This window comes from Equus przewalskii, chromosome 25 (assembly GCF_037783145.1).
Source record: "Equus przewalskii isolate Varuska chromosome 25, EquPr2, whole genome shotgun sequence".
Lineage (NCBI taxonomy): Eukaryota > Metazoa > Chordata > Mammalia > Perissodactyla > Equidae > Equus > Equus przewalskii.
In genome coordinates, this window is record NC_091855.1 from 35820 (window position 1) to 63626 (window position 27807).

The following is a 27807-nucleotide window of genomic DNA, read 5'->3' on the forward strand; positions in this document are numbered from 1 at the left end:
AGAAATGTCTGTTCATGTCTTCTGCCCATTTTTTGATCGGGTTGTTTGTTTTTTTGTTGTTAAGCAGTGTGAGTTCTTTGTATATTATGGAGATTAACCCTTTGTCGGATAAGTGGCTTGTAAATATTTTTTCCCAATTAGCTGTTTTTTTGTTTCAATCCTGTTTTCCCTTGCCTTGAAGAAGCTCTTTAGTCTGATGAAGTCCCATTTGTTTATTCTTTCTATTGTTTCCCTCAACTGAGGAGTTACAGTGTCCGAAAAGATTCTTTTGAAACTGATGTCAAAGAGTGTACTGCCTATATTCTCTTCCAAAAGACTTATTGTCTCAGGCCTAATCTTTAGGTCTTTGATCCATTTTGAGTTTATTTTGGTGTGTGGTGAAAAAGAATGGTCAATTTTCAATCTTTTGCATGTGGCTGTCCAGTTTTCCCAGCACCATTTGTTGAAGAGACTTTCTTTTCTCCATTGTAGGCCCTCTGCTCCTTTGTCGAAGATTAGCTGTCCATAGATGTGTGGTTTTATCTCTGGGCTTTCAATTCTGTTCCATTGATCTGTGGACCTGTTTTTGTACCAGTACCATGCTGTTTTGATCACTGTAGCTTTGTAGTTTGTTTTGAAATCGGGGATTGTGATTCCGCCGGCTTTGTTTTTCTTGCTCAGGATTGCTTTAGCAATTCGCGGTCTTTTGTTCCCCCATATGAATTTTAGGATTGTTTGTTCAATTTCTGTGAAGAATGTTCTTGGGATTCTGATTGGGATAGCATTGAATCTGTATATTGCTTTAGGTAGTATGGACATTTTAACTATGTTTATTCTTCCAATCCATGTACAAGGAATGTTTTTCCATCTCTTTATGTCATCGCCTATTTCTTTCAAGAAAGTCTTGTAGTTTTCATTGTATAGATCCTTCACTTCCTTGGTTAAGTTTATCCCAAGGTATTTTATTCTTTTCGTTGCGATTGTGAATGGGATTGAGTTCTTGAGTTCTTTTTCTGTTAGTTTATTGTTAGTGTATAGAAATGCTACTGATTTATGCACGTTAATTTTATACCCTGCTACTTTGCTGTAGTTGTTGATTATTTCTAATAGTTTTTCTGTGGATTCTTTGGGGTTTTCTATGTATAAGATCATGTCGTCTGCAAACAACGAGAGTTTTACTTCTTCGTTACCTATTTGGATTCCTTTTATTTCTTTTTCCTGCCGAATTGCTCTGGCCAGCACCTCCAGTACTATGTTGAATAGGAGTGGTGAAAGTGGGCACCCTTGTCTTGTTCCTGTCCTCAGAGGGATGGCTTTCAGCTTTTGTCCATTGAGTATGATGTTGGCTGTGGGTCTATCATATATGGCCTTTATTATGTTGAGGTACTTTCCTTCTATACCCATTTTACTGAGGGTTTTTATCATAAATGGGTGTTGGATCTTGTCGAATGCTTTCTCTGCATCTATTGAGATGATCATGTGGTTTTTGTTTTTCATTTTGTTGATGTAGTGTATCACGTTGATTGACTTGCGGATGTTGAACCATCCCTGTGTCCCTGGTATAAATCCCACTTGATCATGGTGTATAATCTTTTTGATGTATTGCTGTAATCGGTTTGCCAAAATTTTGTTGAGGATTTTTGCATCTATGTTCATCAGTGATATCGGCCTGTAGTTCTCCTTCTTTGTGTTGTCCTTGTCAGGTTTGGGGATCAGAGTGATGTTGGCTTCATAGAATGTGTTAGGGAGTTCTCCATCTTTCTCAATTTTCTGGAACAGTTTGAGGAGAATAGGTATTAAGTCTTCTTTGAATGTTTGGTAGAATTCTCCAGAGAAGCCGTCTGGTCCTGGACTCTTGTTTTTGGGGAGGTTTTTGATTACCGTTTCTATTTCCTTACTTGTGATTGGTCTATTCGGATTCTCCATTTCTTCCTGATTCAGTTTGGGGAGATTGTAGGAGTCTAGGAATTTGTCCATTTCTTCCAGGTTGTTCAATTTGTTGGCATATAGTTTTTCATAGTATTCTCTTATGATCTCTTGTATTTCATTGGTATCTGTTGTGATTTCTCCTCTGTCATTCCTGATTTTATTAATTTGCGATTTCTCTCTTCTTTTCTTGGTGAGTCTGGCTAGGGGTTTGTCAATTTTGTTAATTCTTTCAAAGAACCAACTCTTTGTTTCATTCATCCTTTCTATTGTCTTTTTTGTTTCAATATTGTTTATTTCTGCTCTTATTTTTATTATTTCCCTCCTTCTACTGACTCTGGGCTTTGTTTGTTCTTCTTTTTCTAGTTCTGTTAGGTGTCGTTTGAGGTTGCTTACGTGAGCTTTTTCTTGTTTAGTGAGGTGAGCCTGTATTGCGATGAATTTCCCTCTTAGGACTTCTTTTGCTGCATCTCAAATGATTTGGTATGTCGTGTTCTCATTTTCATTTGTCTCCAGATAAAATTTGATTTCTTCTTTAATTTCTTCAATGATCCATTGTTTGTTGAGAAGCGTGTTGTTTAGTCTCCACATTTTTGCACCTTTCTCTGCTTTTTTCTTGTAGTTGATTTCTAGTTTAATAGCGTTATGATCAGAAAAGATGCTTGATATTATTTCAACTCTCTTGTATTTATTGATGTTTGCTTTGGTTCCCAAAATATGGTCAATCCTTGAGAATGTTCCATGTGCACTTGAGAAGAATGTGTAACCTGCTGTTTTTGGATGAAGTGTTCTATATATATCTATTAAGTCCATCTGGTCTAATTTTTCATTTAATTCTATTATTTCCTTGTTGATTTTCTGTCTGGATGTTCTGTCCATTGGTGTTAATGGTGTGTTGAGCTCCCCTACTATTATTGTACTGTTGTTGATGTCTTCTTTTAGTTCTATTAAGAGTTGCTTTACAAATTTTGGTGCTCCTGTGTTGGGTGCATATATATTTATAAGTGTTATGTCTTCTTGGTGGAGAGTCCCTTTTATCATTATATACTGTCCCTCTTTATCTTTCTTTATCTGTTTTGCTTTGAAATCTGCCTTGTCTGATATTAGTATAGCGACACCTGCTTTCTTTTGTTCATTATTAGCTTGGAGTATTGTTCTCCATCCCTTCACTCTGAGTCTGTGTTTGTCTTTGGGGCTGAGGTGTGTTTCCTGGAGGCAGCATATTGTTGGATCTTGTTCTTTGATCCATCCTGCCACTCTGTGCCTTTTGATTGGGGAGTTCAATCCATTTACATTTAGAGTGATTATTGAGATGTGGGGGCCTACCACTACCATTTTGTGTCTTGTTTTCCGGTTTTCTTCAGTTTCCTTTATTTCTCATCCCATGGTTTAATCTGTTCTGATGAAGAGCTGCTACTCTTTGTTGTTGTCCTTCTACTTATCTCCTCTGCTCTTGGTTTTGTAGCCCCTTTCCTTTTTTGGATTTTTCAGGAATGAGGGTTTTCCTGAGGATTTCCTGAAGAGGTGGTTTTGTGGCAATGAACTCCCTTAATTTTTGTTTATCTGGGAAAGTTTTTATTTCTGCATCGTATTTGAAGGATATTTTCGCTGGGTAGAGAATTCTCGGCTGTAGATTTTTGTCCTTCAGATTTTTGAGTATATCATTCCACTCTCTTCTAGCCTGTAAAGTTTCTGCTGAGAAATCTGCTGATAGCCTGATGGGGGTTCTTTGGAGGTTAGTTTCTTTTGCCTGGCTGTCCTTAATATTTTCTCCTTGTCGTTGACTTTTGCTAGCTTCACTACTATATGCCGTGGAGTTGGTCTTCTTGCATTGATAAAGTTTGGAGATCTATTGGCTTCTGTCACCTGAAGATCCATCTCCCTCACCAGATTTGGGAAGTTCTCAGCCATTATTTCTTTGAATAGGTTTTCTGCCCCTTTCTCCTTCTCTTCTCCCTCTGGTATACCTATAATCCTTACATTGCATCTCCTAATTGTGTCTGATAATTCTCGGAGAGTTTCTTCATTTCTTTTAAGTCTTGCTTCTCTCTCCTCCTCTGCCTGCAACAATTCTATATTGCCATCTTCCAAATTGCTAATTCTTTCCTCCATATTATCGGCCCTACTGTTCAGAGCATCTAGATTTTTCTTAATCTCCTCTATTGTGTTCTTCATTTCCAATATTTCTGTTTGGTTCTTCTTTATCGTATCAAACTCTTTTGTGACATAGCTCCTGAACTCGTTGAGTTGACGGTCAGAATTCTCTCTTAACTCATTGAGAATCTTAATGATGGCTGTATTGAAGTCATCATCATTTAGGTTATATATCTCATTTTCTTTGGGATTGTTTTCTGTGTATTTGTTACTTTCTTTCTGTTCTGGAGATTTAATGTATTTTTTCATATTGCTTGATGTTGTTGATTTGTGCCTCCGCATGGAGATAGAGTTTAGTTGCTCCTTTCACTTGTTTCAGCTGCTGTGGTGGGGGGAGCAGCTGTTTATACTTCACCAACCAGGAACCCTGTCCGTAGTTGCTAACTGGGCCTGGGCCCCTCTTCGTAGCCACAGTGGCCCTTTGGATTCCCTCCTCTGCCGTGGGGGCCGTCACAGGGGGGCTTCAGGCTGCAGGTGCCTACTGTTGCAGCCCACCTAGATGTGCTCTCTCCTTGGGGTCTGCAACGGTGTTATGGGCTTTTCCAGCTGCCAGGGGTGGGATCACTTATATTTGTCGCTCCGTTGCTGTCGGCACCCACCGAATCTCACTTGTCCTCTATGGGTCGCAGGAGAGCTATTGGCATCTTCTACAGTCTGTGGTTAGTACACCTAGCTATGCTGCTTTTGCCCTGGGGTCTTCCAGCCTTGTGGCTGGCGGCTGGGTGCCTTCTACTGGTGCTGTGCAGAGGCTTTCCCTAAGGCTGCTGTGAGCCTGTAGGGTTTCCCCCTAGGCTACTAAGCTGGGTCTCTGGAACTCTCTCCAGCCCCAGTCCTCTCCGAGATCTCCGGCAATCCCTAGTCTCACGGGGCAGGCAACGGCAGCTGGGGGTCGCCCCGCCGTCTGGGCTTCTCTCCGGGCCTCTCCCGGGAGCCCTGAATGCTGGGAGTGGCCCCTCTGCTAATGGCAGACAGAGGGTTTTGTCTGCTGCCTGGCAGAACTCTGGCTCTTCCCCTCCGGGTCGCAGGACCAGCCTTTGAAAGTTCCCCCCGCCCCGGTCCTCTCTGAGATCTCTGGCAATCTCTAGCCCCACGGGGCAGACAACGGCAGCTGGGGGTCACCCCGCCCTCTGGGATTCTCTCCAGGCCTCTCCTGGAGCCGTGAATGCTCGGCGTGGCCCCTCTGCTAACGGCAGACAGAGAGTTTTGTCTGCTGCCCGGGCGGAGCTCCGGCGCTTCCCCTCCGGGTCGCAGAACCGGCCTTTGAAAGTTCCCCCCGCCCCGGTCCTCTCCGAGATCTCTGGCAATCCCTAGTCCCACGGGGCGGGCAACGGCAGCTGGGAGACCTCCGTACCCTCCGTGACTCTCTCTGGGACCCTCCGGGCGCCCCGAGCACCAGGCTGGGTCTCCCCGCCAATGGCGGGGAGAGACTCTCCCCGCGGGCTCAGGTGTGCAACTCCAAAGTTTCCCTCTGCGTTTAGGAGTAATTGCGGGGGGTTTAGGTAGGGTTCTGGTCACCTGTTTCCACCGTCGCTCCTCTGTTGTGTTCTCGCTCCTGCCCTAGATGTGTGTGGATCCTCTGGGGGCGTCTGTTGGAAGAAAGCCGCTTGCGGGTACTAGGCTGCCCGTCGGGGTCGGAGAGTTTTCACCTATTTCCACATCCTCCCGGAGGAAAGTCCGTCCGCCTTCCGATGTATAGTCGCGTGGGTGTCTCAGACGTCCTGAGGTGCTGTCTGGATATCCTTTGTCAAGTGATAAGTGTCCAAATAATTGTAGACTCGAAGGGCGAGAGACAAAGAGGACTACTCATGGCGCCATCTTGGATCTTCCTCCGTACACAGCACTATTAAATAAAATTGCACACACGTAACAATGGTTATAATCTGAGGTATCTTCTAAATATGACCATTTTGGCCTGAACCATTCCCTTCCTCACCTCCTCCTCTCCACAGCCAATCCAGTGGACAAGTACAGGCATGAGTAATGCTTAGAGGTGGTTGCACAAATTCATATCTGAAAGTCATTTACAGAAGGTAACACAAAGTGAATTTCAACACGAAGTGTACAAAATGTGCCAGTTTTACTAACTACTTTGTCATACACTGGCAACCTCTTTTAACATCTAGAGACTAGATGCTGTAAAATTAGGACTCATTTGTCCATTATATACACAGCAAAACAAAATGCACATAACATACAAAAAATGGTTTTGTCTGAAAATGTCCAAGTATGCACACACTAGTGTATTACCAATTGCAATTCTTTCCCTCCCACCTCCTGCAAACCACTGAGCAAGTATAAACAATAATATACTGTTCACAGAGAGGGTTTAACAATTCCATTTCCAAAAAGCAACATTTCCAATGAATTTTAGCAAAAAAATATTTACAAAGTGATATTTTGCTACCTCTACATTTAACATACGGGCACTTCTAAACATCTAGATGGACTAGATGTTTCAAATGAGGACTTAATTTGTGCACTATATACACAGCAGTCTTGAGTAAACTGCACACATGGAACAGAATCTGAAAGTCTTTGGAATGTGAACATTCTAGCCTAAGACCAACCTTCCCCTTTTCTCCCTCTTCCACCAAAACAGTGGGCTAGAATGCTCAGGTTTTCAGGAGACAATCTTTCCTAGGAATTTTAACACAAAGTGTATAAAATGTATTAGTTTACTAACTCTATTTTTGTCATACACTGGCAACCTCTTTAACATCTAGAAAGACTAGATGTTGTAAATTAGGACTCATTGGTCCGTTATATACATTATATTCACAGCAAAGTAAAACAAAATGCAGGAACATCAGGGACAATGGTTAATCCTGCTCACTATCAACACACTGGCATAGAGCTCTTTGCACTTCCCTCTCCCCTGGAACCAGCGCACAAACACAACGTGCACTGTTCAAATGGGTGGTCTGGCCATTCCCCCCAAAGAAACAGTATTTCATAAGAATCTTAAAAAGATATGTACAAAAATGTCTTTTTACTACCTCTACTTTTAACATATATCAGGCACTTCAGAACATCTAGAAAGACTAGATATTGCAAAAAAGTACTTAGCACTGTCAACTACATATACAGTAGCGAGGAATAAAATGTACACACAAAACAATGGTTATAAAATGAAAACGTGTTCCAAATATGACCACTCTGGCACCGAGCCTTCGTCTCTTCTTCCTCAAGGTCTTCCATGCCACTCCTCTAACCCACTGCACAACCATGGACGTGCGTCGCTCCTGCTGTCGTTTCCAGCAGTGGTCTAACAATTCCATTTCAAAAAGACATTTCCAGAAGACATTTCTATGATGTTTTTGAAAACAAACGGGCATTTTACAAGACGTGTGATTTTCTAACTCTACTTTATCATACGTCGGCAACCTCTTTACATCTAGAAGGCCTAGATGTAGCAAAAGTTTTCTTCTGAAAGGTTGAGGGGAAAGTTGAGAGCAGCTTTTTCATATTATATACACAGGCCTTCCATAAACGGCCAGTAAATCTTCCCAAAGGGTGGCGGTCACTTCCTGTGGGCCAAACGTGGTCTTTTCCTACCATTTCTGTCTTCCAAGGTCAAGGTCTGACAGAACCGAGACCGAAAGCCAGAGGGACCGCCGACCCTTCCACCGTCATGACCGGGACGCCTCACCTTCAGGGCCCCTAAAGCCTTTGTCCGGCGTCCTCCAGATGAGGGGAGATCTCGTCCCACTGGGACAGAGTGGTCACCGCCATGTCCCAGATCTGCGCGGCTCCAAGGCCTACGGGTGGCCCAGCCCGAGTCCAGCAGAGCCACCTAACGGCCCTCCTCTGTGTTCGAGCCGCCGCCATTCGTCTGCCCTGCCATGCCCGACGCCCAAAGGCACCGCGTCCTCGGCGGCTCGGCGGGGGCTTCGCCGCGGCCCAGCAAGGTTGGGCAGGGAGATAGGGGTCGGCAGAGTCTGGCCCATGAGAGGCTGCCGCCATTACGATGTGGAGGTGGGGCTGGGGTGAGAGGGTCGCTCCTGCTTTAAGGTCGGCCCGGCCCGTGGGCAGCCGCGGCGAAGGCTCTGGGTCTCTGCAGGACAGAGCCCGCTACGGTCTGGCCCCGGGCCCCACAGCCCACCCACTGGCCTGAGGCCGGAGGGCCTGGAGGGCCCCCGGTGACAAGGCCGTGGTCCGCTTCTCACCGTGCTCTCTGACGGAACTTGAAATGATTTTTGAATGTTGATTTTGTACCCTGTAGCTTTACTGTATTTGTTGATTATTTCTAATAGTTTTTTGTTGGAGTCTTTACAGTTTTCCATATATGGAATCATGTCAACCGCAAATAGTGACAGTTTTAATTGTTCCTTTCCTTTTTGCATACCTATTATTTCTTTTTCTTGCCTTACTGCTTTGGCTAAAATTTCCAGTACTATGTTGAAGAAGAGTGGCAAGAGTGGGCACCCTTGTCTTGTTCCTGTTCTCAGACGAATGGCTTTCACTTTTTGACTATTGCATATGATCTTGGTGGTGGGTTGGTGATATATGGCCTTTGTAATGGTGAGGTACTTTCCTTCTATACCCATTTTATTGAGAGTTTTTATCAAAAATGGATGTTAGAAATTGTCAGATGTTTTCTCTCCATCTATTGAGATGATCATGTGATTTTCAGTCTTCATTTTGTTAATGTGATACATCACATTGATGGATTTGCTAATGTTGAACCATTTCTGTACCCCTAGAGTAAATCCCACCTGATCGTGGTGTATGATCCTTTTAATGTATTGTTGTATTCAATTTCCTAATATTTTGTTGAGTACTTTTGCGTCTATGTTCATCACTGATACTGGCCTGTAATTTTCCTTTTTTGTGTTGTCCTTGTCTGGTTTTCATATCAGGATAATGTTTGCCTCAGAAAATGAATTCAGAAGTGTCCCATCCTCCCAATTGTTCAGAATAGTTTGAGAAGCATAGGAATTAAATCTTCTTTGAATGTTTGGTAGAATTCACCAGAGAAGCTGTGTGGTCCTGGACTTTTTCTTTGGGAGGCTTTTGATAACAGTTTCAAGCTCTGCTTGTGATTGGTGTATTCAGATTCTTTATTTCTTCGTGATTCAGTTTTGGGAGGTCATATGGTTCTAAGAATTTATCCATTTCTTCAAGGCTATTCAGTTTGTTGACATATAGTGTTTCATAGTATTCTTCTGTAATCCAATGTGTTTCTGCAGTGTCCATTGTAGTTACTGCTCTTTAATTTCTGATTGTATTTATTCGAGTCTTCTCTCTTTTTTTCTGAGTCTGGCTGAGAAATTGTCAATTTTGTTTATCTTCTCAGAGAACCACTTCTTAGTTTCATTGATCCTTTCTATTTTTTTCTACTTTCTGTTTCATTTATTTATGCTCTGATTTTTATTATTTCCTTCCTTCTCCTGACTTTGGGCTTTGTTTGTTCTTTTTCTAGGTCTTCCAGGTATAGAGAAGCTGGTTTATTTGAGACCCCACTGGCTTTCTGTTGGCTCCCATAGGCGTGGGTGCTGCTGCCCCATCATGACCGATGATGCTTGTCCTGGGTTGTCTGAAGGTGCTGGTTGCACTGCTGCCAGGGGTGCTGGTTTCACAGATGTCACTATCCCTGCCAGGGACCTGGAGAATTATATGTATCTCCTGCTGCTGCTGAGCTGGTGTTGGGCGGGATGCCACCAATGGGGGCTGGGTCAGCAGTTCTGCTGTGTTTCCTGAAGCCTCTGGTCACAGGTTCCACCTGCCAGTGCTGGGGCAAAGGGGCTATTTGTTCTGCCCCCACCCCGTTTGCTCACAGTTGTGTGGGCCAGGCCACCTCCACTGTGCCAGCAGTCACACAGGCCAGGGTACCACCATCCGTGCTCCACCGGCAGTCATGTGAGCTGGGCTGTCCTCACCACTTGTGCAAGCCACTGTGTGAAGATCCACGACCTACATTGCTGCCACTCAGGGAGGGTGGTGGGGGCTTCTCCCCTAGTTCCACTGCTTACTGGGGGTTGAGTCCACCCACCTTCAGATGTATAAATGCATGGATATCTTAGGCATCCTGTAGTGCTGTATAGGAAATCCTCTGTTGGTCAGTGCATGTCCATTTGGCTGTAACTTAGAGGGGAGAGACAAGGGGGGAAATTCCACCATGATGTTGACGTCACTCATGTTGTCTCACTTTTTTGGAACTTTACAAAAAACTAATTTTAAAAAAATTATTGTGGTCTAAATAGTTTATAACATTGTGAAATTTCAGTTTTGATCAGTAGTTATCAAACACCATATCAATGTGCCACTGCACCCCTTGTACCCACTCTCCTGCTGCCACAGTAACCACTAAATTGTTCTCTTTGTTCATAAGTTTGTTTATATTCCACATATGAGTGAAATCATATGGTCTTTTCTCTCTCTGTGTGGCTGATTTCTCTCAACATGATGCCCTCAAGTTCCATCCATATGGTTGTGAATGAGACAATTATGTCCTTTTTATGGTGGAGTAGTATTCCATAGTATATATATACCACATCATCTTTATACAATCATCAGTCATTGGGCACTTGGGTTGCTTCCACATCTTGGCTATTGTGAATAATGCTGCAGTGAACATAGGGGTGCATACGTCTCTTTGTATTGTTTATTTCAAGGTCTTTGGATAAATACCCAGTAGTGGGATAGCTTGGTCATATGGTAATTCTATTTTTAATTTTTTGAGAAATCTCCATACTGTTTTCCAAAGTGGCTGCACCAGTTTGCATTCCAACCTGCAGTAGATGAGGGTCCTCTTTTCTCCACAACCTCTCCAACATTTGTTATTTTTTTGTCTTGGTGATTGTAACTGTTCTAACAGGCGTAAGATGATATCTAACTGTAGCTTTGATTTGTCTCTCCCTGATGATTAGTGATGTTTAGCACCTTGTCATCTGCCTATTGACCATCTGTATATCTTCCTTGGAAAAATGCCTGTTCATATCCTCTGCCCACTTATTGATTGGGTCATTTATTCTTTCATAGTTCAGTTGTGTGAGCTCTTTATATATTACGGAGATTAATCCCTTATCGTATGTATGATTTGCAAATATTTTCTCTCAGTTCCTGGGTTGTTTTTTCATTTTGATCTTGGTTTCTTTTGCCTTCCAGAAGCTCTTTAGTCTGATGAAGTCGTGGCCACTTGTTTATTGTTTCTTTTGTTTCCCTTGTGTGAGTGGACACTATGTAAAGATCCTTTTAAGGCTGATGACAAAGAGTGTACTGCCTATATTTTCTTCCAGAAGTTTTATAATTTCTGGTCTTACACTCAAGTCTTTGATCCATTTTGGGTCTATTTTTGTCTATGGAGAAAGATAATGGTCTGCTTTCATTATTTTAGATGTGGCTCCTTAGTTTTCTCAGCACCACTTATTGAAGAGGCTTTCCTTACTCCATTCTATGTTCTTGGTTCCTTTATTTTTTATTTATTTATTTGTTTTTGAGGAAAATTAGCCCTGAGCTGAAGTCTGCTGCTAATTCTCCTCTTTTTGCTGAGGAAGACTGGCCCTGAGCTAACATCTGTGCCCATCCTCCTCTACTTTATATGTGGGATGCCTACCACAGCATGACTTGCCAAGTGGTGCCATCTGCACACCCAGGATCCAAACTGGCCAACCCTGGGCCACCAAAGAGGAATGTGCAAACTTAACCACGGCACCACTAGGCCAGCTTCCTTTATTGAGGATTAGCTGTCCATATATGTGTGGTTTTATTTCAGGGCTTTCAGTTCTGTTCCATTTACCTGTGTGCCTGTTTTTGTACTGGTACCATGCTGTTATGATTACTATAGCTTTGTAAGATGTTTTGAAATCAGGGATTTCAATGCCATCAGTTTTCTTCTTGTTTCTCAGTATTGCTTTAGCAATTTGGGGTCTTTTGTTGCCCCATATGAATTTTAGGATTCTTTGTTCTAATTCTGTAAAGAATGTCATTGGGATTCTGATTGGGATATCATTGAATCTGTAGATTGCTTTAGGTAGAACAGACATTTTAACTATGTTTATTATTCCAATCCATGTACATGGAATGTCTTTCCATCTCCTTATGTCATCATCCAATTCTCTCAAAAAGGCCTTTTAATTTTCATTGTATAGGTCTTTCACTTCCTTAGTTAAATTCACCCCAACATATTGTATTCTTTTTGTGGCGATTGTGAATGGTATTGTGTTCTTGAGTTCTTTTTCTGTTAGTTCGTTATTAGAATATAGAAATGCTACTGATTTATGCAAATTAACTTTATACGCTGAAACTTTGCTGTAGTTATTGATTACTTCTAAGACTTTTCCAATGGATTCTTTGGGGTTTTCTATATATAAGATCATGTCATCTGCAAAGAGCGAGAGTTTCACTTCTTCCCTCCCTATTTGGATTCCTCTTATTCCATTTTCTTGCCTGATTGCTCTGGCCAGGACCTCTAGTACTTTGTTAACATAAGAGTGGTGATAGAGGCCATTCTTGTCTCATTCCTGATTTGAGGGGGATGGCGCTCAGTTTTTCCCCATTGAGTATGATGTTGGCTGTGGGTTTGTCACATATGGCCTCTATTATTTTGAGGTCGTCCCCTTCAATGCACATTTTATTCAGAGTTTTTATCATAAATGACTTTTGAATCTTGTCAAATGCTTTCTGTGTATCTATTGATATGATCATGTGGTTTTTATTGCTCAGTTTGTAGATGTGATGTATCACATTGATTGATTTGTGGATGTTGAACCATCCCTGTGTCCCTGGTATGAATCCCACTTGATCATGATGTATGATCCTTTTAATGAATTGTTCAATTCTGGTTGCCAAACATTTGTTTAGAATTTTTGCATCGATGTTCATCAGCAATATTGGCCTCTAGTTCTCTTTTTTGTGGTGTCCTTGTCAGGCTTTGGTATCAGCGTGATGTTGGCCTCATAGAATGTGTTAGGAAGTGTTCCATCCTCCATAATTTTTTGGAATAGCTTGAAAAGGATAGGTATTAAATCCTCTCTGAAAGTTTGGTAGAATTCCCCAGGAAAGCCATTTGGTCCTGGGGTTTTATTCTTTGGGATGTTTTTGATTGCTGTTTCAATCTCTTTCCTTGTGATTGCTCTGTTCAAATTGTCTGCTTCTTCTTGAGTGAGCTTTGGGAGATTGTAGGAGTCCAAAAATTTATCCATTTCCTCTAGGTTATCCATTTTGTTGGCATATAATTTTTCATAGTAGTCTCTTATAATCTCTTGTATTTCTGTGGAGTCTGTTGTTATTTCTCTTCTTAGATTTCTGATTTTGTTTATTTGAGCTTTCTCCCTTTTTTTCTTTGTAAGTCTGGCTAGGGGTTTGTCAATTTTATTTATCTTCTCAAAGAACCACCTGTTTGTTTCATTGATCCTTTCTACTGCCTTTTTCATTTCAATAGCATTTGTCTCTGCTCTGATTTTTATTATTACTCTCCTTCTGCTCACTTTGGGCTGTGTTTGTTCTTCTTTCTCTAATTTGCTTAGGTGTAGTTTAAGATTGCTTATTTGGGATTTTTCTTGTCTTTTAAGATGTGTCTGTATTGTGATGAATTTTCCTCTTAATACAGCTTTTGCTGTATCCCATATGAGTTGGCATGGCATGTTATTTCCATTTGTCTCCAGGTATTTTTTTATTTCTTCTTTAGTTTCTGCAATGATCCATTGCTTGTTCAGTAGCATATTGTTTAGTCTCCACATCCTTGTGCCTTTCTCAGCTTTTTTCTTGTAATTAATTTCTAGCCTTATAGCATTATGATTGGAGAAGATGCTTGTTATTATTTCAATTTTTTAAAATTTGTAGAGGCTTCCCTTGTTTCCCAACATATGGTCTACACTTTAGAATGTTCCACACGCACTTGAGAAGAATGTGTGTCTGCTGTTTTTGCATGAAGTGTTCTATATATGTCTATTAAGTCCAATTGTTTTAGTTTTTCATTTAGCTCCACTATTTCCTTGTTGATTTTCTATCTGGATGATCTGTCCATTGATGTGAGTGGGGTGTTGAGGTCCCCTACTATTATTGTGTTGTTTCTAACATCTTCCTTTAGGTCTGTTAATAGTTGCTTTACGAACTTTGGTGCTCCTGTGTTGGGTGGGTAGATATTTATAAGCATTATTTCTTCTTGATGAAGTGTCCCTTTGATCATTATATATTGTCCCTCTGTGTCTGTCTTTACCTGCCTTATTTTGAAATCCCTTTTCTCTAAGTACTGCAACACCTGCTTTCTTTTGCTTGCTATTAGCTTGAAGTATTGTCTTCCACCCCTTCACTCTGAGCCTGTGTTTGTCCTTGGGTCTGAGGTGTGTTTCCTGGAGGCAACAAAGTGTTGGATCTTGTTCTTTAATCCATTTTGCCACTCTGTGTCTTTTTATTGGAGAGTTCAATCCGTTTACATTGAGGGTGATTATTGATGCATATGGACTTAATGCTGTCATTCTGTCGCTCATTATCTGGTTTCCCTGCACTACCTTTGTTTCTCGTCCTGTGTGTTTTAGCCTACCCATTGACTTCTGCAATTTCTTATGCTGGGTTTCTTGGATTTTTCCTTATTTATATTTTGTGGCTCTGTTCTGTTTTTTACTTTAGTGGCTACCCTCAAATTTGTATTTAGAGTCTCATGTATAATATAGTCTATTCTCTGGTGGTCTCTTACTTGGCCTAGACTGATTTAGTCCCTTTCCTCTTCCCCTCCTAAATTATTATTTTCATCTCTTATTCCAACTCGTGTTATGAGTTTGTAGTCAGAGTGATAAGATCCTCTTTACTTTGGTGGTTTCCTTACCTTTATCCTAATGCTATAGTTGAATATTTGCTATCCTATTCTGGTTCCATCTATCTGTCTCCTTTCTCTGTGGTTTGTGATGCCTTTTTTCCTTTTTTTTCTTTTTTCAGGTATGAGAGCCTTCTTGAGGATTTCTTGTAGTGGAGGACTTTTGGTTACAAATTCCCTTAACTTTTGTTTGTCTGGAAAAGGTTTAATTTCTCCCTCATATCTGAAGGATATTTTTGCTGGATAGAGTATTCTTGGCTGAAGATTTTTATCTTTTAAAGTTTTGAATATGTCACTCCATTTTCTCCTACCTTGTAAGGTTTCTGTACAGAAATCTGCTGAAAGTCTGATAGGAGTTGTTTTGTAGGTTATTTTCTTCTTGCTTGCTGCCCTGAGTATTCTTTCTTTGTGTTTCATTTTTGTCATTTTTATTACTATATGCCTTGCAGTAGGTCTTTCTGCATTGACAAATGTAGGAGATCTGAAAGCTTCCTCCAGACACATTTCTCCCTCAATCCCTGGATTTGGGAAGTTCTCTTCTATAATTTCATTAAGCACACTTTCTACTCCATTTTCCTTTTCCATGCCCTCAGGAATTCCGATGATTCTTAAATTCGTTCTCCTCATTGAATCTGCTATCTCTCTGATATTTTCTTCACTCTTTTTAATCCTTAGTTCTCTTTCTTCCTCTGTCTGGATCCATTCAGCCTATCTATCTTCGATTATGCTAATTTTCTCCTCTATGGTGTCTACACGGGCATTCAGGGAATCCGTATTCTGTTTTATCTGATCCATTGTGTTTTTCATCTCTAGTATTTCTGTTTGATTCTTCTTTATAGTTTCAATCTCTTTTGTGAAGTAACTCCAGAACTCATTGACTTGTTTCTCTTTCTTTCCCTCTAACTCGTTGAGCATTTTGATGATAGCTACTCTGAACTCATTTTCACTTAGTTTACCTATTTCCAAGTCCTCAGGACTTAATTATGTGTTTTTATTGTTTTCCTTCTGTTCTGGAGCTTTTATAAATTGCTGGATGTTAGAGCAGCAGTTTTTGCACATGATGGTAGTATTTGTTTGCAGTTACAGCCTGTCACCACTAGATGGGGGTTCGGAGCTGCATATTCTGAGCTCCCCGCGTTCAGGCAAGATGGCGGCACCCAGCGCAGGTTGGGGAGGAGGGGCCCTTTCTCTCGCGGGCCGATCTGGATTCCGATCAGCTCTCGTTCTCTGGTCTCCCGGTGCCCTGGCTTGATAGGGTCCCCAGGCACGGAAGCTTTCCCCTGTCAGTGGGTTTCCACTGTACCAGTGGTGAGAGTCCTGGACAATCCCCGGTTGCGTGGCCCCTTCCCCGCTCCTTCCCTCACCCACGGCAGCAATCCCAGTCTCTAGAGGAGGGAGTGAAGTTCTCTCCTACCCCGTTCCAGCTCCTCCAAGGCCATCTGCAGCCTCTCCGTCCTCCGTGGTCTGGTTTCTGTAGTTCTCTGATGGTCTGCCATTAGGATTATTGGCTGAAGTTCAGTTTTTCCAATCCTTTGTTGTAGTTTGGAGGGGAGAGAGTCCCAGGTCAGCTCACCCCGCCATTTTGCTCTGCTCCTCTCCCTGTCTTCTTTTTTCTTGATCATTTCCTTCCTTCTGCTTGCTTTTGGTTTTTTTGCTCTTCTTTTATATCTTCTTAAGGTGAACAATTAGGTATTTATTTAAAATGATTTTTGCTAATATAGGTGTTACAGCTATAAACTTTCCTCTGCATCCTCATTTTCTTATCAGTTGTGGGATGTTGTTTTTGTTTCATTCATTCAAATTAGTTTTAGTTTCCATTGTGATTTCTTCTTTGACATACAGGCGGTTTAGAAGCATGTAGTTTAATTTCCAAACTTTGAGATTTTCCCACATTTCTTTCTGTTGATTTTTAATTCAATTATATTGTGATAGGAGAACTTTACATTATTTCTGTTCTTTTAAATATATTGAGTCATTTTATAGCCTAGCATATGGTCTGTGCCTCTATTCTATACATGTGACACCATTCAAATTGGCAGATAAGATTGTTCATATTCATTTTTTAATCTAGTTTTTCTCTGCATTATTGGGAATACTGTGTGACAGTTAAAAAATTATTTACTCAGCTATAATTTCATTCATTCTGGCTGCTCTGTAAATACATCTTTGCTCTTTAATCACACACCCATCCTTGGGTTATTTTGTGGTGCAGTATCTCCTTGGCTCCTGCATCACTCAGAGCTTCTCCAGTGCCTGGTGCCAGCAGCTCTCACTAGTCAGCAGCTTCCATGTGTGTCTCCCATTGAGCAGTTTTGCAGTTAAGTATCTCTGGTGAGATGTCCCATGGACAGCTTTACGCAGCACACTAGGGGGTGGGCTTCTTGAAGATCCATTCTCACAGCCTACGTGCACTGTCCTTTCAGTAAGTGAATGCCTTGCCCTCTCCCACAAGGTCTGCATCTCATTCCTGTCAAGTGGATCTCCCATGGGCCCTCAATCTCAGCCCTGTTTAGTGTTCCTTATATGTCTAGTCTTATATTCTGTAGCGTTCTGTTTACTTACTTGCTAATCTCTCATTATTCTAATTTCTTATGTAAGTATTAATTAATAGTCATTTATATTAACAGTTTCCTGTTCAAATTACTGTGAGCTTTCTCTTTCTTCATTGGACCCAGCCTGAGAATGGCATATTAAAGACCCCAGCCATTGTTGACAATTTGTTTATATCTTCTTTAATTCTGTCAGACTTTCTTCATGTATTTTGTTGCTGGGTTGTCAAATATGCTTATGTTTATAATTGTTAAATATTTATGTAAGTTGCCCTTTTCCCCCTTATAAAATATTCCTTTTTGTCCCTAGTGACGTTGTTGACATCAAAGAGTATTTTGCCTGATATTGATACAGCCACTTCAGCTATTTTGTTACTATTTGCATGGTGTAATTTACTATGATTTTACTTTGAACCTGTTTGTCTATTTGAATCTAAAGTGTGTCTCTTGTAAACAGCATACAGTTGTATATTGTTGTGTTTTGAGATTGACAATCTTTGTTTTTTTTTCCCCCTGAGCATGATTGGCCCTGAGCTAACATCTGTTGCCAGTCTTCCTCTTTTTGTCTGAGGAAGATTGTTGCTGAGCTAACATCTGTGCCAATCTTGCTCTGCTTTAGTGGGATGCGGCTGCAGTGTGGCCTGATGAGAGCTGATAGGTCCCACCTGAGATCAGAACCTGCAAACCCTGGGTGAGGAAGCAGAGCACATGAACTTAGCCACTATGCCACAGAGCTGGCCCCAACCATCTCAGCTTTCAATTGGAGTTCTTCATACATTTCAAATTTAATTCAATTATCGATATTGTTTACTTTATATCTCCCATTTTACTGTTTCCTATGTTTTATGTGCTTTTGTGCCTTTTTTACTGCTTTTTTATATTAAATATATTTTTTCCAGAGAAACATTTTACTGGTTCTCTTAATATCCTGAATTATTTTCTTAGTAGTTATTCAAGGGAAGACAATATACATCTTAACATAATACTCTTCAGATTAATATTAATTTACTTCCAGTAAGGTTTAGAAACTGTTTTAATATAGCTCCATTCCTCCCTGCCTTTGTCCCGTTTTCATATATATATTACATCTTTATATAGGTCCAACAATACAGTTTTATCATTGTTTTGTGCAATCATCTTTACAATCAGTTAAAAGAAAGAGAAAAATGCATTTTCAATGTCATCTGGCCTCCATTGTTTCTGAAGAGAAGTCAGCTTCAGTTACTTGTGGTTCCCTTGTACATAATGAGTCCTCTTTCTCTTGCTTCTCGCAAGATTTTCTACTTGTCTTTGGCCTTCAGTAGCTTGACTATGATGTGTTAATATGTGAATTTCCTTTTGTTTATCCTACTTGAAGTTTGTTGACCTTCTTGGATTTGTAGATTGGTTTTTCCTCATTTGGGGAAATGTTGGGCCATTATTTCTTCAAAGAACTTTTCTGCCCTTTTCTCTACTCTCCTTCAAAGTAGCTATTATACTCCTGGAACTTGAGTCACGTGTATTCTTGCTATGCTTGATTGTTTTCCCAGCAGGTTGTGACATTCTGTTAATTTTTATTCCTTTTATCTTTGTTTCTTCAGACTGGAAATCTCCGTTGACCTATCAGCAGGGTCACAAAATCTTCCTTCTGACAACTCAATTTGCTGTTGAGCTTGTCTTTGGAACTTTTCATTTCAGATATTCAAAACTTTATGTCTTGAATTTCTATTATGTTCTTTTTAAAAAGTAATCTCTCTTTATTGATTCTCTATTTGAAGAGCCATTGTAGACATTATTTTTGTTCATCAAATATGGTTTCATTTAGATCTTTGAATATATTTATAATAGCTCTTTTTAAGTATTTTTTTCCTGAGTCCAATATCTTCACCTCCCCCAGAAACAGTTTCTGTTGACTTTTCCCCATGTATGGTTCACACTCTCCCATTTCTTTGCAGGTCTCATTTTTTATTGTTGACAACTGGACATTTTAGATAATATTGCACCAACTCTGGATTTAGATCTCCTGCTCCTCCAGGAATTGATAATTGTTGCTTTTGTGTACTGACTTGACTAATTCTGTAATGTGTCTCCTTTGCAACATGGAGATGCTGATGTCTCTGACCAGTTTATTATTTTTTTTTAATTCTTTTTTTCTCTTCTAAGCCTGGCTTCATAGAATCACTTCTGGGTCACCATAGCTTAGTGGTCAGCTGATGAATGGCCAGATGTTGCCCATAAGAACCTTGATTAGGTGAGCCTTCTACCCCTTGACAATGGATCTGAGTGTTGGTTGGGAAACACATTAAAATTCCCAGCTTTTAGCAGACAAAGACAAACACCATATGATTTCACTCATAAGTGGAAGATAAACTAACAGACAAAGAGAACAGTTTGGTGTTACCAGAGGCAAAGGGTGTTGGGGGGAAGGCACAAGGGGTGAAGGGGCACATTTATATAGTGACAGACAAATAATAATGTACAACTGACATTTCACAATGATATAAATTATTATGACCTCAATGAAATAAATCCTTGACTTTTTACTTTCTGCAGAGCCTTCTCCTGTCACCTCTTTGTGTACTCAAGACCTCATATTCAGCCAGAGATGAAGAGATGGCTAGGGTTCTCACAACTTTATGCATAAACCCAACCTTCCAGACCACCATGAATATGTCAAATCTTATTAAGAGCTTCTCTGGCTTTCTCATTTCCAGAATTGTCTTGATTAACCTGTGGTTAGTCTGATGATATTGCACCCTCAGACCGTCTGTGTTAGCTATCCAACCCCAGTTGTTTGCACTGAGGTTCATATTCCTTTTGCACAACACCTCCAGGCATGGGGTTTTTCTCTACTCCATTCTAACTCATGGCAGTCTCCTAGAGTTCAAAGGTGCTGGTTTTCATAGCTTGTTCAGCTCTGGTAAAACAAAGCCAAAGGGAGATGGGAGCATCCCTAGGCTAAAACTCTGGACACTCCCATCGTCCCTGCCTGGAGTTCAGTAGTTTTGCTTGAATAAATGCTTCTTGATTCATTTATGTGTTTGCTCAATTTTCATAGTGTGAAAGTAATTGTTTTAATAATTTTATGCAGTTTCATCATTGCTTTTTGGGGAAAATTGCCAAGTTCCTCATTACACCATTCTGAGGGTCCCACTCAGTTATCTTTTTACTAATTTAAAAAATAAGAAAAAAATATACTTACACACATTTTTATCATGTTGAGAACATTTTATGAGAGTACAGAATGGGTAAACTGGGTGTCCAGGAATTCCTCTGCTCAGAGACTCCAGCAAGTCTTCCCAGTGGCTCATCTGAGGGCACAAATGGTTTCACAGACCAGGGCAAAAAATGACGCTATTTTAAAACAAAATTTCACATCAGTCCTTGATTGTGATACCTTTTCATCTGAAAACCGAATTTTCTCCCCTTCACAAATTATAACAATGAATAATACCACTTATTAGTCATTCATTTTTTCCCTTAACCTCTTTCTTTAATACCTATTGTGATGTAACATGGAAGACGTAACATTCAAAAGGGGATCCAGTACTTGATTACTGCAATGTGTGAAACGGTTTTTAACATATTATACTGCAGTGATTGTGTTTATTGAGAATTATTTTAGTAACTAGATGGGGAAGTAGCCAATGTTCCTTTTGAGAAATATGCTAAAGAAAAACTAATTTGGTTGAAAAAATTCTAAATAAAGAATTTGTATGTTGATTGTCCATAGGTCTACAATAAAAAATGTGTAATTACTTATTATTTGGTAACAGTCAAGAAAAGTAAAGTTGTTTACATTTGTATTGCCAGAGTTAAATGCAAATAGACAATTTTAACTTTAGTTAAAAAAGAAAAACTAAAACACAGATAGCAATGCTAAGAACACAAGAAATTAGCAAGTGAAAGGGATTTAAGAAGAACTGAGTTAGAGACCGAGTGATGTTCACTCTCAAGAAGTCCACCCATTTCATTGAGCAAAATGTCCTCGCCCTCTGTAATGGGTTGAATTGTGTCCCCCCTCCCCCCAATAGAGGATATGTTGCGCTCCTAACTCCTAGCTCCTCAGAGTTGGACCTTATTCGGAGACATGGTCTTTGCAGAGGTTCAGTTTAAATGAGGTCACAAGAGTGGGCCCCAATCCAATATGACTGGTGTCCTTATAAGAAGGGGAAATTTGGATGTGTATGCACATAAGGAGAGTGCCAGGTGAAGATGTAGGCAAAGATCAAGGGGGTGTATCTATAAGCCAAGGAACACCAAAGATTGCCAGCAAACCACCAGAAACTAGGAGAAAGACCTGGAACAGGTTCTCCCTCACAGCGTCAGAAGGAACCAAATCTGCTGAAACCGTGATCTTGGACTTCCAGCCTCTAGTGCTGTAAGAGAATAAATCTGTGTTGTTGAAGCCACCCAGTTTGCGGTGCTTTGTTATGGCGGCCTGAACAAGCGAATACAAGCTCATTCTCTCACTCATACAGTGGGGGTTAAAAATAAAAAACAACCCCAGCAGAGTAAACAGCAGCAGCAGCAGCCTCCTGAAGGTTTACAGCATAGAGAGATGGTGGAAGAATGAGTGCCTAGGCTCTCTTCTCTGGAAACAACCCCATTCTTCTTCAGAGAGCTGCTCCTACCACTGATGAAGAGCCACAGCCCTGTGGTTTCAGTAAAAGCTGCCAATCACTTTCCGTCTCATCTCCAGGTGACAGATGATCTACATCTTGCTTTGCCATCCAATTAGAGCTTGGAAAAGGGATTGAGTTCCTCCCTAGAGGAGACATCAGAGTCTAGGGCTGTTGGCTGCCATGTCTTCCTTACTGTGAAAGAAGCTGATCTGTCATGTGAAGGAACAGAGTCAACATACAGAAGGAAGCGGACTTGAGTGGGAGACAAGGAGAGAAGCTGATGGTGTGTGAGAACCTGGTCTCAGCCATCCTCAAAGCTCAGCTGCACACAACCTTTCCAGCTGTGTCCTGTCCTGCTTGTGGTTTGTTCATATGAGCACTTGCATTCCTCTAAGCTAGTTTAGTTGTGTTTCTGTTCTTGCAAGTAAACAACTCCATGTTAATATACCACTGGAAAATTAAGTGGAGTTTAGTATTTCCTATATGCCAAAAGTGTAGTTTGGGTGTCTTGAGCAGGTGCCTAAATTGATATCACAGATTTAAAAAGGGTTTGAAAACCATATGCCTTATCATCTTAAAGTTGTACTCAATGCATGTTTTCATTAGATCAAATTATATACTGTTGGAATTCAGAGTTACTGTTGCATGGGGAGTCAGGTATTAGTAATTCTGATGACATAACTTTATTTATCTCTCTATATAAATTTTTTACAAGTTATTTCTTTAAATCTTGTCCTGTGTCTTTCTAACAAGTCGCACTGACATTGAATCAGAAGGAATATTGAGTTGCAATTTTAAATATCACTCATTTTCAGCCAGGGACTCACTGAACTGAGACAGACGGTATCTTGGCATTATAAATTCACCTCTAGACTCTTCCAACAGGGCCGTTTTTTCTGTCACAAGTTTGTACCTCCTCCAATTAAACCTGCTACTGCCACAACATTAGTCTTTTTAAACCTCATTCAATCATCCATGTGTTCATTCATTTGCTCAGTAATTCACATGTCAAGTTTTTATTGTGTGCCTATGTGTGACCATTACTCTGATTGGTGTTGGGAATGCTTAGATTCAAGGAATATAGCACCAGCCCTCAGGAGTTTCCAGTCAGCACACAGTTCATGCCAATTCTTCACTTAAAAATGGTCCATACCTCCAATGGCTCATAGGATAGTGTCAGAATGCCTTGGCTGACCAAAGTGTCCCTTAGCTGGAGTTGAAAGTGCAGCTAACTCAAAAACTGAGAAGTAAGCTGGTGACCAGGTAGGTAATCTGAAGCATTCAAATAAGTTGCCAAAACTTATGGAGATATCAGGAACTAGAGCACGAATCTTCATCACAGCCAAATGACAGCTGGGGAAAGTATGTAGCTGTTAACCCCTCCTGTGTGAATCAGCCCATGCAGCTGAGCCCTGGCTTATAATACAGGCTTAAACGTGGACTTCTGGGTTGACTTCAGACAGGAAGGTTGAAAATACAATCATTTGCCACCCTTGGAAAGTGAAAAATAAAAAGGCTTAATGACTTGTTCTTTGCTTCATTAATTCATTCATAAAATCACCAAATATTATACTCAAGTCATGGTGCTGGGTTCATAGAGTCTAGGACAGTAGTGACCTGGGGAGTATGGAGCTTGCACTGTCTCTGGCAAGATGAGTGTTGAACCAACAGCTATAATCATGGTGAAGGATTACAAGAGCTCTTCCCCTCATCTCCCAGTCAAGAAATGGCGGCCCCATCTATGCCATTACTCAAATCAAAAATGGAGGCATTGCCCTTGACACCTCCTGTGATCAATATTAGCTATGTTCCCCAATACCCGGTTTCCCTCCACTGTTTTCCACAGAGAATAACTCTACTTTTCCCTCCTCTTGACCAAATGATCCTTACCAATGAGCTGTGAGTAGAGGTGACAGGTGTCACCATTGTGTAGAAGCATTTACAAGTCAGTGCACGATTGTCTGTATTCTTTTAATCCTAATTCAGCAAGCAGCCACATTCCAAGTGCAGCGTCTCCATCAACCTGGGTCTTTGAGTGGGGACAATGTGGAACAAAGTCCCTGCTGAATTGCCATGGACATGGAGCATGGAGGGGGAGTTAATCTAAGTTGTTCTAAGCCATTAAGATTTTGGTGCTGTGTGTCACACAGTATAGCCCACTCATACTGAAGGATATACTTCTCTATCTCTCAGCATCATGCAATACATCAGCAGTTCCTGTTGACTAATTCAAGATAAGTCCTGGGTCTATCCACTTATCATCATCTCTTTACAGTCATCCCAGCCCAAGCCACAAGCCATCTTTTGCCTGGACTATTGCAATATCCCCTCTTTGGTCTCCTTGTTTCTACTTTTGGCCACTTAAATAGACATTAGAGTGATGCTTTTAAAACTCAAATCAAATCATGTCAGTCTTCATTCTGAAACCCTACAATAGCTTGCTGTTAAACCTAGCAGAAAATGTAAACTGCTGCCATGGGTACAAGACCCTACATGGTCTTCCTCCCGCCTGCCTGTCCTAACTCGTCTCCGGTCACATTGCCTTTGTTCATTACACTTCAAAAACGCCAGCCTTCATTTCCTTTCCCAAGGTTCCAAGATGTCCCCTCTGCATGGAATGTTCTTGCTTTGACCTTCACTCACCTGGCTCCTTTGCTTAAATGTCACCTCTTCAGAGACATCTTTCCTGACCAGAAAACCAAAGGGGCTTTCTATTGGGTGTTATTTTCATTTTCCACATAGCACTCATCACCATCTGATGTTTCTCTTGCTTACATGTTTGTTTGTTTTCAGTCTATCCCCATGAGAAGGCCAGCTCTTTTAAAGCAGGGGCCTTGCCTTCCTTTTTTTGAATATCTGCCTAGAGCTTAAGGAGGTCTTTAGTCAAAATGTGTGGTCTGCCCCAATGAATGAGGGATCCGTGTGTGAGTGAATGTAGGAGCATGTGCTAACAACTACAACAGGAGTGCTGGGCACAAAGGAGCTTGCTGCCGGGGAACAATCCGCCAGCAGGGACTTGTTGGCAACAGTGACTTCCACACCCATTTTTGCGCAAATCTTTCATCCTGTGCTAGTGAGCTGGTCTATAAAAATTAAAAACACAGCATGTAAGTGAAATCTCTGCTCTCTCTCTTTAGAGAACAAGAGGAAACGAGCTCCTAGTGCAGCACTTTGAATATAAAGTGGTGAAGGGTTTTAGGGCACCATAATAGAGTGTTATTCCTTTTGTGAATATCCCATTCCTGGAGATCTTTAAAAATAAGATAATATAAAGATGTAGTTTAATTTTTACTCATTTCTGAAACCCCAGGGTTATTTCAACAACAATAGCAATGAGGGATGTTGCACAGAGAGTCGCCATAGACATCTCTCTATGATAGTGATCGCTTGGAAGCAGTGGAAAGCTCCACACTTAATAACTGTTTCAGTGTTTGCTTTTCTCTTTTATTTGAAGATGCACATAAATGATACTCAACAGAAATAGTGGGCTTAAAAGAGGGACCCGCCTGTCTTTTTGTTGTTAAGGCTTGTTTAGGTTTGTCTTACCTTCTTGGTAAGCATTGGATTATAATCCAGTTGTGGCTGGATGATTGTCTCTGCCTTTCCTTTGAACGCAGGAATCCTGATGGGTTGAAAATGCAGGCAGTTTTTTGACACTGCAAAATGTCAGACCATAGAGAATGAAGCTCCTTTTGGCTAATTTAAAATAGTATTTCGCTTTTTTCCACTTCACGATCTTCCTTTTTTCTCTGAGACAATACCACTATTATTTCTTCTAATTCTAGTTCTTCTGGTTACAATGTCCCATTAGGTTTGGACTTAAAGGTTGTTCATATGGGGTGAGACATTCAAAAAAGAAATGCTCCAGGAAAGATTCTGGTTCTCTTAACCTGACATATTCGGGAAGCCTGGTGACATGTTTTATGGGGTATGTGGACATGGTGGGCTATCTGATACAGCCCTGAAGCAGTCATAAAATTTGTTTTAACAGACATTTAAACAAAGCCTGCTCATTCTTAAGTTTATTGAAATTGATCACTTGCTACCTGAACTGAAACCATAGAGGAATTTATTGGTCCCCAAGAGCGTTGGCATTTGAGAGGCAAGCTGGGTAAACTGAGGCCTAGAAAGGATTCAAGCCAGGGCAAATGGAAGTGGGGGAATTGGCTCTAGTTTATAGGTTTCCAGGACTCAGGTCACAGGCAATTTTCTGGCCCAGGGGTATAGGGTTTTGTTTTGTTTTCCTTTTTGGTTTTGTTTTTTAATATCAATTTAAGCTGGAATGGCTGTTGTTTGCTGCCAAGATTTTAGGCAAAATGCCAAATATTTTCTTCACAGAGAATTGGCAAAAGCCACAAGCCTGCTGATTTTGCTTTGGTGCTGTGTATAATTTTTTTTTTTCATATATCTTCACAGCTCATCCTGCCTGATCTTTTTTTGTCTTAAACCTTTATGATATATTTATAAAAATCTCATGCTTTTGTATAATTCTAAAAGAATTCCAGAAAGGAGGAAAAGATCCAGGATACTCTGGTAAAATTCAATGGAATTTAAATTCTAGAAAAGGATCTATACTCTGGGCCTCCTCCACCATCCCAGATTCTCAGCACAGCCCGATGCCTCCCTTCCTCTCCTACACCAGCCGAGAGGGGTTCTCTGAGTAGTGGATATACTACCTTGAGTCAGAGATCCCCACAATTCCTTAAAATGATCTAAGAATTTCAAATAAACAAACTGAGACATACCACTGGAGAACGGTTAAAAGAAAATAGAACATCCCTTCAGTCAAAATACCCTGCAGCATCTTCACATACAGCTTCATGACACATGACAGGTAGAAGATGACATTTCCTATAACTAGTCAAAAATAAAATCTATTTGAGTGTGAATTGCCTTTAGAAAAAAAGAAAAGAATATTCCCCCCACCCCAATAATCCTGAATCTGTAGTAGGGTCTCTTAACCTGGAATCTTGCTCCAAAGTGGTGTTCGGGGGCTGGGAGGGGTGGGAAAGAAATGGTTCATTGTTTGTGGGAACGTTAATAAGGGAGAAAACACACTTGATTCCTACTGTGTGAAACAGCATTTAACGCATTATGTCATTTTTTTATACAGTAATTCTTTCCGATAGCTTTGGTAGGAAGTGAGATTTCCAGTTTTGATAGGGTTGACGGCAGCAGTGGAGTTCCTTAACTTTTCATTTCTCTTTGGCTTTTCACTCAACTTTTTGCTTTTCGATTTTGTCTCTTAGCTTCTCCTTGCGTCTGTCTGTCTCTCTCTCTCTCACACACACACACATTCAAAGTAACCTCATTTTTAGGGTTTTTTTTTTTGTAGTGGTTGCCCCAAAAGAAATCCTCTCCACTGGAGCTGGTGCCTGTCACCACAGCCCATCACTTGCCTGGTAATTAAACTCTGACTGATTTATTGACTGACAGCCAACAAATCCCAACCGATTTTTTATTATATACATACTTCCTCGGGCTAAATTCACTCAAACAACAACCCAGTCAGAGGCGGAGGCGAGGGGCAGAGGGAGTTCAGGGATGGTGGGGAGAAGGGTGAGCCGAACTGTATGAAAGTCTATGCGGAAACCAGCATTCATTGGCAAAAGGAGACATTTTTGCAAAAGAAAGAAAGAAAGACAAAAAAAAAACTCAGTGCAACATCTTTTTCAAATCCAGAGTTCTGGGGAGACAGGGGAAAAGCTGGTAAACATCATTACTTCCGCTTTAAGACTCATTTGAACCGCCTGACGTACAAAAGCGCTCTGAAGGGGAAAACAAGACGTGCTCGCAGCTAATATTACAGTCAAGTTCCAATTTTACCTAAGGGAAAGCAGCT

General features: G+C 40.8%; 1 long non-coding RNA gene across 1 annotated transcript in view; it reads left to right on the top strand.

Annotated features, from left to right (window-relative positions):
- Nucleotides 1-6988: 6988 nt before the first annotated feature.
- Nucleotides 6989-27807, top strand: part of LOC139079262 (uncharacterized) — a 28045-nt gene continuing 7226 nt past the window's right edge. The window contains exons 1-3 of the long non-coding RNA XR_011532721.1: nt 6989-9601; nt 19894-22248; nt 27301-27367. This is a non-coding gene — a long non-coding RNA (uncharacterized lncRNA). The remainder of the gene's footprint in view (nt 9602-19893; nt 22249-27300; nt 27368-27807) is intronic.